Source organism: Dipteris shenzhenensis, chromosome 17, assembly GCF_047967505.1.
Source record: "Dipteris shenzhenensis isolate YYH24624 ecotype China chromosome 17, Dip_SZ_1.0, whole genome shotgun sequence".
Classification (NCBI taxonomy): Eukaryota; Viridiplantae; Streptophyta; class Polypodiopsida; order Gleicheniales; family Dipteridaceae; genus Dipteris; species Dipteris shenzhenensis.
The window spans coordinates 14,976,095-14,989,754 of record NC_141612.1 but is presented as its reverse complement, the minus strand read 5'-3'; the positions used below and the strand labels follow the sequence as shown (position 1 = coordinate 14,989,754).

General features: G+C 44.1%; 1 pseudogene across 1 annotated transcript in view; it reads left to right on the top strand.

Moving 5' to 3' along the window:
* The window catches only part of LOC147891728 (uncharacterized), a 117,343-nt pseudogene that overhangs the window by 55,753 nt on the left and 47,930 nt on the right, over window positions 1-13,660 (top strand). The window lies entirely within an intron of this gene.

Genomic DNA, 13,660 nt, shown 5'->3' with positions numbered 1-13,660 from the left:
CACAACTGGCCTACACAACCGTTAACAAGGCCCAATCACTGGAACTTGTCTGGCCACCCACATCAACTTATGCTCTTTCCCAGGAAGCAACATCTTACTTAGAGCAATGGGGTCTAGGCAGTTTGCATGAGAGCCTCAAATCCTTGGATGACAGTCCTATCCTGACCACCTACATCAAGGACTTTCTCCATTCTTACTACTCCAGCAATGCAAAGGATGGCAAGTACAGTACATTCACTATACAGCAAAGCCCACTGAACATTATCCTCAATAGTACAGTCATTCGAAGGGCTTTCTCACTACCAAAACAAGGTGGTAAATACCCCAAACAGTCTGCTGATGCAAAGTTTATCGAAGTACAGTCTCTCCTCACCAAGGGTACCCTGATCCATAGAGATGGCATATTGCTTCGCACAATCCTTGACCATTGCCTCAAGGAAGCAGCACAATTTCTATCCACAATCCTAGGAATAAAGTACGGCAAGGAATGCTCCCTTCCACTCTGCACATTTGTTTTGTTGAGTAGGAAGCTAAAACAAGACTGGGTCCAGCACTTCGTCATTTTCTTTACCAAAAAACTCGATGGTTCTTCCGGCCAGAAATGTAAAATTCCGCACTTATTGGCTATAATCATCAAAAAAGAACTACAAGAAAGAGAAACGACTCTGCCCCAGTCTCCAAAGCCAATTGAGGAGTTGGACATACCCTTCTCACCAGTATGGGAGCCATCATCAACTTCTTCAGCTATCACATTGATAAGTACAGATGCCTTAATAGAAGTACCTATTCTGGAAAGCAGGATTGCGGAATTGCCCCAGGCAGCTCGGTGCACAACTGCAACCACTAAGTCTCCACCAATAGCACACAACCCGAGCTCGAGACAAGGTTGGCACCTGAACCTGAGGAAAGATCAGGACTAGAGCTCGAGCCCACATCAGCACTCGAACTGCCCATCAATGCCATGCCAGTCGATGATCCCCAAGGAGAGCTAGTGCCAGATCAACAGTATGACTATTGTACACAAGGGACTGAAATGCCATTGGAACAACCTCCCCCAAGTACTACAGAATCAACGGGATGGCTACATGGGCACCACTTGTATCAGCAATATCGCCAAACCTCATCACCGTCTATCATTCTCCAACATCAAGCTAGCCAAATGATCCAAATGTCAGAACTCTTCACTAGCTTGGCCAAGGAAGCATATGCAAGAGAATTGGAAAGGCAGACTGCATCAGAAATCGAAGACCAATTCCAGGCAATCACCATAGAGGTCAAGGCACTTCGGGCACAGATAGATGAGAAGGAGGTAGAAGAAGTGCGCATGAACCAGGCTCTCCAAGCTCAAGAGAAGGCCGTAAGGGATGTGACCTCCAACCTCCACCAAAGTCAAACACAACTGACTACGGCAGTAGAAGCAACGGCAATCCTACAGACCTACTATAACTCCCTGACATCTGCACATGCGCAACAAACAGAGGTAGTGGCACAAGCTCGACTCACTCTCATTCACAAATAAGAAGAGCTCCAGGATTGCAAAGACAAGCTTGAAGACATGAAACAATCTTTGGCAGTACGTGCCTTTAGCATTGATGAGCTTACAAGGGAATGCCGACTCTTAAAAGACCAACTTGCTACTGTTCAAGAGGCCAGCACTTCACAAGCCCAGGTCTTGGACCAATGGTCCAATACCACTGAAGACATTCCTCAACAGGCAAAGGTCACCTTGCAAATGAAAAAGCTTAAGGAGGCATACACAACCATCTACCATCAGTATAAAGAAAAAATGAATGAGATGCACTCCCAAAAAATAGCCATCTCCAAGCTTGAACTCCAATTGCTAGCGCACAACAATGAGGCATTGGAAGACAACACCAATGACGCCCCACTACAATGCACAACCGTGGTGTACGAAGAGCTTGTGGCTGCTCTACAAGTGGAAGATCACCTCAACGAATGCGTGCTTATCCAATGGAAGCAACTCCAAATTAGGATCATATCTGCTCATCCAACAATCAACTGGAAACAATCAATCGGGACTAAAACCCTGCGCATAATTTGCCAAGACTTGTCTGAAGATGAGAAGAATATCTTCTACCTGTCTACACATGCCAGGTTTATAACACTCAGGATGGATGCTTTCATTGCATATGTCTGCCTCATGGGTAGTCCTCTCCTCAGGGTTATTGCAGGTTTGTTGCCATTGCTACAACGGCCATCCCTATTATTTGCACGGCACGACATAACCGACATCCAATCCATGCAGTATGACCAAGGCGGTCAATCCCGCAATAATCGAGGGAATTCCCGAGGAAGAGGAAATCATCGTGGTGGACATTCTAGTCACAGTCATTTTGCAAATGAACATGGGAATATGTTTCTTGCAAGTGAGGAATTGCATCAGACTGATACAATGCACCTAGACACTGATTTCAATCCCAAAGAGGATTTCAGCTATCAAGTTGACCAAGTGGAACAGGATCCTTGGTACATCGACAGCGGTGCATCATCTCATATGACAAATCATCAGGAATGGTTCACAGAAATGAAGCCCCCATCGCACTAGCAAAAATAAGTGTCGGAAGATGAAAAGGCCTATGTCACATCCAACTTCCCATATCTAACCACTCTTTTTGCCAACATCATAACCTCACTTCCCCTTGCTGCTACCACCCTCTTAACCTTCCCCGAGCTCTATCCTAACATCTATTCCCTCCATCGTCTCTTTGCTCATGCCTCTCACCATTTTCAACTTACCCAACAGTCACAAACTTTCGAGCCCCTCACACCTAGCTTTTTCCCCTCCCTTGCTAATCCTACCCTTGAGGATTACCAAGCTGCTCAAACCATTTGCCCATTTCTTCCCCCCCTCCCCTCTGCTCCCCCTTCCGCCACTATCACTCAGCCATATTTCTCCCCAATGTCCCCTGATTCTCTCCCGGCCCCGTCATCACCTCCGACACTTCTGGTGCTTCCATCAGCAGAAAATGATGCAGTATTTGATTTTGAATATCAGGATCCAGATAATCCAATTTGTACACCCATGCCAAGTTCCAATGATGGGTATGATTTTGATAAGATACCACTTCCCAGTAACCCCATCAAGGAATTTTGGAGCAAATATCCTGATATGAAAACTCGCGGTGGATGGACCCTGGATAACTTTCCTATCAACCTTCGTCAGCATCAAATAAGTGAAGGTTGGATTAGCAAATTGGATCCACAACCTGATTGGTGCCGTCCCAAGCTCTTTGATGTAATCTTCTTAAAGGAGTACTTACGGGCACCTCCATGTCTCAGAACCCATCCCAAGTTCTATGCAGTTCCACGGCGTAAAAAATGGGAAGCCAACATACACACTTTGGCTAAAGATCGAGTCATTAATTGGCCAATGATCGAACCCTACTCTGGTGTAGAATGGAATATCCAAGGCACCATGATCCGAGCACTTCAGTAGCATGAACAAATAATGCGCAGCAACATTGATCGCTTCCTTCGCCAAAGTGCCATATTCTGTAAAACATTAGAATTCATTCTGGAGGTCCCATGTTACCTTGATTCCCATTTGCCTCCACTCAGCTTTAATCCCAATGAAAGGATTGATGCTCAGATTACAAGCCGACTCTATCAAAGAGTTATCTTCTTGGAGGCACGCCACATATCTCTGTTCGAGCAAATGGTAGATATAGGCTACCTGGAAGGCTACCTGGAAACTGCACAAAAATTGTATGGTGCTAAGGCTCTACAGCAGGATCGACTGGAACGACACAAGTTCCACAGCCACTGGACTAAAAGCATGGCAACCCAGGTACGTGATCGCAATAAGCCATAACCCGAGGATGGGTAATAAAATGGATCCCGGAGTATGTTGACTCTGTGCCAACATGAACTTATGAAGAAAGAGAAGGTGATACAACTTTGTGTTACAACTTCTAGACACAACTTTGTGTTACAACTTCTACATGAAGAGAGAGAATGTGTTACGACTTTGTGACACAACTTTGTGTTACAACTTTGTGTAACAACTTTGTGTTACAACTTCTACATGTAGAGAGAGAATGTGTTACAACTTTGTGATACAACTTTGTGTTACAACTTTGTGATACGACTTTGTGTTACATGCAGAGAGAGAAGCTCTCCAACTTGTATAAATACCCCATAATGGAATGAAGCCCACACTCTTTGGGACATTGTGTTGAGTCTACTTTGGTATTCCAAGCATTTGTCTCAAGTGTCCATGCTTCCTTGCACTGCACGTCCAAAAGCATGTCCTAACCTTGCAACTCCTCCTCCCCTCTCCTCCAACCTTGCAACCCATCCTCTCCCTCTCCTCCTCCCTCCTCCTCCTTCCTCCTCCTCCTCCCTCCCTCCTCCTCCTCCTCCTCCTCCCTCCTCCTCCTCCTCCTCTCTCCTCCTCCCCCCTCCTCTCTCTTCTTTCCCCCATGCTCTTACACCTTCTTCCTCTCCCACTCCTATGCTCCCCTAAACCCTTTGTTCCTCAACCCTTAAACTCCATGATCTACGAGGGAGACGAGTCCTCCACCCTGTACTCTACTCTGAACCTTGGATCCTCCTTCTAACCCTGGACTCCTTCTAAACCCTGGAACTCTTTCTGAACCTTGGAACCTCCTTCTGAACCCTGGAACCTCCTTCTAACCCTTAAAACTCCTCCTAAACCCTACAACCCCCAATGAAGGCGAGAGCCTTCATTACTTCAACAAAGATGATTTACGTTCCTTTTACACATGCATGCACTTTGTTTGCTTACCACACTTAAGCCTACGTCTCTCACTGGAACACGACTCGAGGTCCTAAGCTACACATATACTACAACCGACAATCCCAATATATCTGTAGGTGACAAAAAGCCTCGGAACCCTGCAAACATAGAATACCCAGCTCTTCCTACGAAAGCAGTAGGAAAGAGTCAACAGATGTTGAGATGGTAGACCCACCAACAGAGAAGACTAAAAGATCTCACAGGATTAAGTGGTCGCTATTGGATTGGCAAGAAGACTATTCAATCGTTCAAGACCTTGCTCATCATTCTTTGAGCATCGTGCTCCCTCAACTAATAGCATTAAGCCCTAAGGTGAGACGTGAGCTACAGCAAGGGTTCTCAACAAGGAGGAGCAAGAAAAAGGGAAAGGTACGAGAGGTCTCTTCTATCTCTAAAGAAATTGATCGGCACCCACGTACAATAGATGTCATCATAGATAATTGTCGTGTCAAAAATGTGTGTGTTGATGGGGGAGCTACATGTAATATCATGGTGCCCCGAATCATGAAGAAATTGAATTTGAAATGCACAAGATGTTCCTCCAACTTGCAGAAGCTAGGTTTATTGTTCCGGTTCACAATACTGAATGGGTTTCACTAGTGGTAGTCACCCCAAAGAAAAACAACAAGTGGCGGGTCTGCATCAACTATAAGAAACTCAATGCAGCCACCAAGAGGGACCATCATCCTCTTCCCTTTAAAGACCTCGTTCTTGAGAAGGTAAGTGGTCACAAGATGTATACTTTATGTGATGGTTGCTCCGGGTTTTATCAAATCAGGATTGTTCATGAGGATGTGCTTAAAACCACATTTGCCACACCTTGGTGGACATTTGCATTCAAAGTAATGCCATTTGGCCTCACCAATGCTCTTGCTACCTTTCAAAGATTTATGCAGATGGTGTTTGCTCCTTACTTGGGGGATTTCTTGGAGGTGTTTTTAGACTATTTCTGTATATTCTTGTCATGTAAGGAGCACGTCATGAAGGTTAGGTTGGCCTTCCAAAGGGTCAATGATGCGAATGGCAGTCTCAACCTTGAGAAATGCATCATTGGAGCCACTCAAGGGAGGTTACTGGGACATATTGTCTCATCTAAGGGCGTCAACCCTGACCCCGAGAAGGTAGAAGCCATCCTCAAGCTCTCCCATAGAAGTTTTAGGAAGTCTTGAGTGTTGAGATATCGAGCTCCACTCGTGATATGCCAGGGTGACTGTTGTGCATTTATGTCACTGACTTGTTAGCTGGAGATGCGGTTGGTACACCGCCCATGAATAATAGCTGGATGACAGCTATCCTTATCTACACTAGTTCGTGGCTCAGTTAGTATGCCACCTTAGTTAGTTGAGTTTGGTTTGAGACCCACATATAGGGTTCTTCTATTTCTTTGTACTCGAGTTCTTTTGGCTTTCACAACTAAGAAGAGGAAAACTGTTTTCAGCCTCCACCTTTGTGTGTATTCCCCCATTTGTGCTTGTGAGAAAGCCTCAAGTGAGACTCCTTCCCTCTCTCCCACTATCTTCACATGGTATCAGAGCCTTGTTCATGGTAAGGAGCTCAAGGAAGCAAGCCAAGTTCGTGGTGTCCTGGTAAGAGGACCAGTGTTGCTTTCCTATTTCGAGTTTGGGAGCAAATCTCTGCAGGTAGCACAGCCAAAAGTGCAAGGGTGCACTGTCTCAGATTGAGACGCCCTTTGCGGTGTGGTGAGAGCGCAGTATATGCTGCGGGCAAGGGCAAAGCCCTTGGTGACGTTATTTTTTTTATTCGAGGTCATTTCGGGGCCCATTTTGGAGACAGAAGTTCTCCGCACAGCACTCAGAAAAAGGCCCTGTTTTTGCTGTGCGACCACTGTTGTGTGGGTCGGTGAAAAGTTGCTGCAGAAATTGCATCGTATGCCTGTGTGCAGAGATATTGGGAGTTGCAGATTCATGCCTGTTGCCTGTTGATGCAAAATCGTCACTAGGAAGTGACTGCGTGGTGAAATACCACTTTCGTCAGTTTTGCAGATCTGCCCGTGTGAGGCAAAAAGCTGTGTTTTTTGTAGTGACAGAATATTTTGCAGTGTTCTGTAATGGCATCTGATTCTCTTTCATAGATTGTCACTGAAAAGCTTGACAAGAACAACTTCCAGGCATGGAAGTTTAGAATGACAAATTTCTTGATGGGAAAAGGCTATTGGGAATTCATTACAGGAAATGAAGAAGAACCTGTTCTTCCTAATGTTCCCAGTCAACACGAAATGCAAGCATTTAAAGGATGGCATGAGAGAGCCAGGAAAGTTATGTACTGGCTGTCTATCAGTATTTCGGACTCCATGATTGTGCATATTCAGGATGCAAATACGCCAAAGGAGGCATGGGATACTTTGGCAAAAATGTACAGCACAAATACACAAGCCAGGAAAATGCAACTCAAACAGGAGTTGCACAATGTGCAGAGAGAAAATTTGAGCATAAATGACTACCACATGAAAGTGAAGAAAATTGCAGATGCACTTGCTTCCATTGGGTCGCCAGTGGATGATGACGATTTGGTCTCTGTGACCTTGAATGGTCTAGGAAAGGATTATGCACAGTTCCGGACATCCATTGCCGTCCGTGAAAAATTTCCTGATTTTGAGGAGTTGATTGCTCTTCTAATTTCCGAAGAGCAAAGAAATGGGGGTGCATCTTCTTCAGCAGGAACTTCAAAAGAAACTGTCTTCTACTCAAATGCTGGAAGAGGTAGAGGCAGAGGTAGAGGAGGCCGGATCTGCAGGCCATGGTAGAAATCAGAATATGCAGCAAACGCAAGAAAACCAGTCCTATGCAGGAGGACGTGGTAACTCTAGAGGCAGGGGGAGCCAAAGAGGCCGTGGTGGATGGCGGAGAGGCCAAAATGCAAACAGCAATATTGAATGCTACTATTGTGGCAAAATGGGTCATATGGCTAAGGACTGCTATAAAAAGCAGAATGACATTATGAATGGAAAAGTGCAGCAAGGCAATTATGCATCCTCTAGTAGACAGGGTGATGACAGAAATGAGCATTTGTTTATGGTGCAGCATATGGCAAATTCTGTAACAAGTGCAGAAGAAAGTAATGATGTGTGGTATGTTGACTCGGGTGCGTCAAACCACATGACAGGTCACGCTGAATGGATGCAGGATGCAAGAAAAATGGAAAAACCAGGATTTGTGGAGACTGGTGATGATACTGCACATCCTATTGTGCAGATTGGCAAAATTCCTTTGTCTATGCAGGATGGGAAAAAGAAATACTTGTCTGATGTATTTCATGTCCCGAACATCACCAAGAACCTGGTTTCTGTCGGTCAAATGGTTGAGCAGGGCTTGTAGGTCAGATTTAATCCTCATGGATGCTTTGTTGAGGATATGAAAAATAATGGTCGCTTGATAGCAAAAGGAAAGAAGAAGGGCAGGATGTTTACGTTGGATGCAGACATGCCTGAATTGAGTGCAGCAATGTTTGCACATGGGACCGGTGTAGTTGCAGATATTGATATCTGGCACAAACACATTGGTCATGTTAATATACAGCGACTTAAATCAATGCAAGCCCAAAATATTGTTGTAGGATTGCCAAAATTCAAGGTTGCAGAAATGCACAAGGTTTGTGAAGCCTGTCAATTTGGGAAACAGGCAAGGAAACCTTTTCCTAGGCATGTTCAAGAGAGTAAAAAGCCATTGGAATTAATCCACTCTGATGTGTGGACTACAAAAGCTGCATCTATTGGAGGTTGTCACTATTTTGTCACATTTATTGATGACTTCAGCAGAAAACTGTGGGTGTATTTTATGAAAAAGAAAAGTGAAGTGTTTGGGCACTTCAAAGCTTTCAAAGCTATGGTTGAAAAAGAAACAGGCCTGCAAATAAAATGCCTAAGGTCAGATGGAGGGGGAGAGTACCTCTCAAATGAGTTTGCAAGGTTCTTGCAGGAGCATGGTATAAAGCAGCAATATTCATGCAGTCATACCCCACAGCAAAATGGAATTGCAGAAAGAAAAAACAGGCATATTGGAGAGGTATCTCGGGCTATGCTAAATGAAAAAGATCTACCAGATTATTATTGGGCTGAAGCAGTTGCTACAGCAGTCTATATAATGAACACGACTCCCACTGCAGCAATACATGGCATGACGCTAGAGGAGATGTATACTAGTAGGAAACCAGATATTTCTCATTTGAAGATTTTTGGTTGCATTGCCTATGTCCATGTGCCAGATGAGTTGAGGTCCAAGTTGGATCCAAAAGCTGAGAAGTGCATCTTTATTGGTTATTCTCTGCAGCAGAAAGGGTATAGATGCTATAACCCTTCTACACGTAAGTTCACAGTGAGCAGAGATGTTGTTTTTGACGAGATGAGCAGCTGGTATAAACCAGTAAATGTGATGATTGATGTAGATGCACAAAATGGTAATGCTGCACAGAATGCACAGCAGCAATCACAAAATATCAGTGGACCTAGAGTGTCCTCTACCAGTGGTTCACATACTTCACCATGGACAGGCAGATTGAGATCAGCAGAATCCCCTCAAAGCAATGCAGAGAGTGGTACGCAGGTATCACGAAAAGGAAAAGAGAAGGTAGATCAACCCATGTATGATGTGAATGTAGGTCACTCTTGTGTGGATGGTGAATCCAGTGGCTCAGAACAGAGCATTGATGATGAGTTGGGTATTCCTTCTGTTGTTACACCTGGAGTAAGGAAGACCAGGGATGTTTTGAGAGCACCTGGAAGTGAGCCTATTTTGCGCAGGTCTACCAGGGTTAGGTATCCTGTGGATAGGCTGAAATATGATGGATTTACAGCCATTCACTATGCTTATATGGTCAAAGTGATATAGGAACCAGAACCCACTTCTTTTGAGCAAGCCATGGGAAATGAAAAATGGGAGAAAGCCATGGATGAAGAAATGGATGCCTTGGATGCTAATATTACATGGGAATTGGTGCCTTTGCCTAAAGGCAAGAATGCAATTGGTTGTAAGTGGGTTTATAAGATCAAGCACAATGCAGATGGTTCTGTGAATAGATACAAGGCAAGATTAGTTGTCAAGGGGTATGCACAGACATATGGCATTGATTATGAAGAAACTTTCAGCCCGGTTGCAAGGATGGCAACCGTAAGAGTAGCCATTGCTATGGCTGCATCAAAGGGATGGTCTTTACATCAGATGGATGTAAAGAATGCCTTCTTGCATGGTGATTTGCAAGAAGAGGTCTTTATGGAGCAGCCAGCAGGTTATGTTCATGCTATTCATCCCGAGTTTGTTTGCAGGGTTGAAGAAAGCCTTGTATGGCTTGAAGCAAGCACCTAGAGCATGGTCTGACAAGAATGGACAGTATCTTGTCACTATTGGCTTTTAGATTTCCAAGGCAGATTTCTCACTCTATGTGAGAAAAACAGAGAAAGGGATTATGCTGCTGGTCATTTATGTTGATGATTTGATCATCGCAGGTGATAGTGATGAAGATATCCTTCATGTGAAAATGCTATTGAGGCAGAAGTTTGAGATGAAGGATTTGGGAGAGCCGCATTATTTCTTGGGCATTGAGGTGATTAGATCACCAAGTGGGATACAGCTCTTGCAGAGGCAGTATGGATTGGACATGCTATCCAAATATGGGATGATAGGCTGTAAGCCTATTTCAGTTCCTTTGGAGCAGAATGTGAAGCTGAGCGCAGATGCAAGTGAGCTTCTGGAGGACCCTACTATGTACAGACGCATAGTAGGAAGTTTGATTTACATGACTATTACCAGGCCAGATTTGAGCTATGCTGTTGGGTTGGTAAGTCAGTTTATGCAGGCTCCGAGGAAACCGCATTTGGATGCGGCTAGACGCATACTCAGGTATGTGAAGTCCACATTGCAGTATGGACTATTTTATAAGGCTGGGGTTCAGATACAGTTGCATGGATACACTGATGCTGATTGGGCTGGTAGCATTTCAGATAGACGATCTACCAATGGATATGTGTTCTCTTTTGGGAGTGCTGCAGTCACTTGGAGCAGCAAGAAACAGCCTACAGTTGCCTTGTCGAGCACAGAGGCTGAGTACAGGGGTGCAGCAATGGCTGCATGTGAGGTAGCTTGGTTGCATAAGCTACTTTATGATATGCATCAGTCTACAGATGGGCCGGTTGTCATTTATTGTGACAACATGAGCAGTATACATTTGGCAAAGAACCCAGTCTTTCATGCTAGAACAAAGCACATTGAGGTGCATTATCACTATGTGCGGGAGAAGGTTTTACTAGGTCTTATTGATCTAGTTTACGTCAGCATAGAGGATCAGGTAGCTGACATATTCACGAAAGCATTGGGCACAGAGAAGCTGGTAATCTCTAATATATTTTTCCTTTGTCTTTTATACAGTATCTTGTTTTCCTCCTATATATAGCAACTGATAAATTCACAAAAAGTTGGTTTGAGTGTAGCTCATATACAAAAGAAGATAAAACATCTAGCAAGGTCCCCACCCAGGTGTGTGCACATGTCACTCTCCATGTTCTTGATTAGCTCATGGTTTTAATTTTGTAGATCATCAATCATAGAATTTATTTGTCTTGTCCTCTGAGCTTCAAACAAAGCTACCTCTTTGGATTTAGTGAATTGGTCCATGGCTGCGTTGTCTTGTTGCATTTGAAAAAACCAAAAATATTACCAAAACCAAGGATTATCCTATGGATATGGAATTCAGAATTCAAGTAAAAAATAGTGTGGTAGAAGTGATTGGATAGTCTAAATCCAATCTGGCAAGCTGCGCAAGTTCAGAGACCTGCTTGGTGTGCAGGATTTGGGATTGAGCTCGAGGGGGAGTGTTGAGATATCGAGCTCCACTCGTGATATGCCAGGGTGACTGTTGTGCATTTATGTCACCGACTTGTTAGCTGGAGATGCAGTTGGTACACCACCCACGAATAATAGCTAGATGACAGCTATCCTTATCTACACTAGTTCGTGGCTCAGTTAGTATGCCACCTTAGTTAGTTGAGTTTGGTTTGAGACCCACATATAGGGTTCTTCTATTTCTTTGTACTCGAGTTCTTTTGGCTTTCACAACTAAGAAGAGGAAAACTATTTTAGCCTCCACCTTTGTGTGTATTCCCCCATTTGTGCTTGTGAGAAAGCCTCAAGTGAGACTCCTTTCCTCTCTCCCACTATCTTCACATTGAGTCCACCGGAACTGACAGATCTGCAAATGGTTGCTCCAAACTTGAGTTCCAACACCCGGGTAGAAAAACACAGAAACTGACACAGTGAGTTAGAAATCCAATGAAATGATCCCAAATTCAAGAATGAAGGTGTTTCCAAGCTCCTGAAATGAAATGGACACCAAAAGTGAGCAATAGTTGCCTCTACAAGTCAATACGGAGTCTCTGTCATCGAACGGAATAGGGAAAAGCCTAAAAAACGACTTTTTCTTTGAAAATACTTAACAGGCTCTCAAAACCACTTCGCAAAACCAAAGTTACTTTTCCAAAGGTTCCTCCAAGGTCTCTGCACACTCGGATGCAAGTAAAGTCACCCACAAAGCTCCCCACAGAGCTTCTCCTTCCTCCCACAGAGCTACTGAGCTTCCAAGCATTCACGCACGCTCAGCTAGGTCACCAGAGCTCTGATACCAGTTGAGAGTACTCTCAACAGAAGCAACAACGGAAGAGGGAGAGAGAGAAACAGAGAGCCACACAATTTCTGGTGGGTGCACCGTAATCTTCTTTTTCATTCATTTTATATATGTGTTTGAGTATTGCACATAATCAGGGTAAAGGCACAGTGACCTTTAACCCCCACATATACTTAGGGTGCACATTCACAAGCCCTAAACTTACCACAAAACCGGTAGCATGTTTACATCCGTAGGACATGGACCTCCCCCCAGCACCTACATGCGACCAAGATGGTCTTTTATACAAATCTCTAATATGTTCTAGAGACAACATGACTCTAGATGGAATCCTCGCCATGCCAACATACAACATAGCTCAGATCACGCACCTCAAACATTGGACAATCCATGACATGACATGATAGGATTTATTCTAGACTTATGGAGGGCTCTAGGGCTCTCTCTAAGTCCATGTTACTCAATCTGGGTTTTCATATACAATTCATGAGTAGTAGTGTTTTTTTTCTCTAGGGCTGTATTTCTCATATGTCTTCTAACTCCTAGCCCGAGTCTAAATTTTAGTCCCTATTTTTGGATTTGGAGTTCATGTTTCGTATCTTTGTTTTCTTAGTCTAGTATAGTACACTTGAAAGGGTATTAGCGAACCCTTTGCTTCAGCCCTTTGTGGCTTGTATGAGCTTGAGTCACTTTGACATTGTACACCGTGAGCTTCCTTGTTCCCTCCCTAAGTTGATATATTGGTTGATCTTCATGTTGTCCCATAGACCTCTTGGTCTCTAGTGGATGTTAATGGACTCTCTCTCTCTCTCTCTCTCTCTCTCTCTCTATTTGGTTGTTTGAGACATGGTTGTGTGAAGAGAGTGGGAGAGAAGGAAGGAGTCTCACTTGCAGCTTTCTCACATACACAATGGGGGAATATACACAAAGGTGGAGGCTAAAAATAGTTTTCCTCTTCTGCCTCTGTTTCAAGGTCCCAAGGAAAATCTGAGTCATCATTGGTATTGGTACCTTCTTCAAGTTCATTATCCTATTCGAGGTCAGCCATAAAAAATGGCATCTCTAGATCGATTGGTTCTTCATGTTGGAGTGGAGAATCTACCTATAGCACCTTAGCATCGATCTGTGAGAAGATGGGCTCTAATGAATGGCAGTTGTCGATGGCTGCCAATGTTTGTATCCAGTTATTGACATTGCTTTGTTATCCACCTGCTATGGCATGCTGTTGCAAGGGAGCTGATTTGCTTGAGA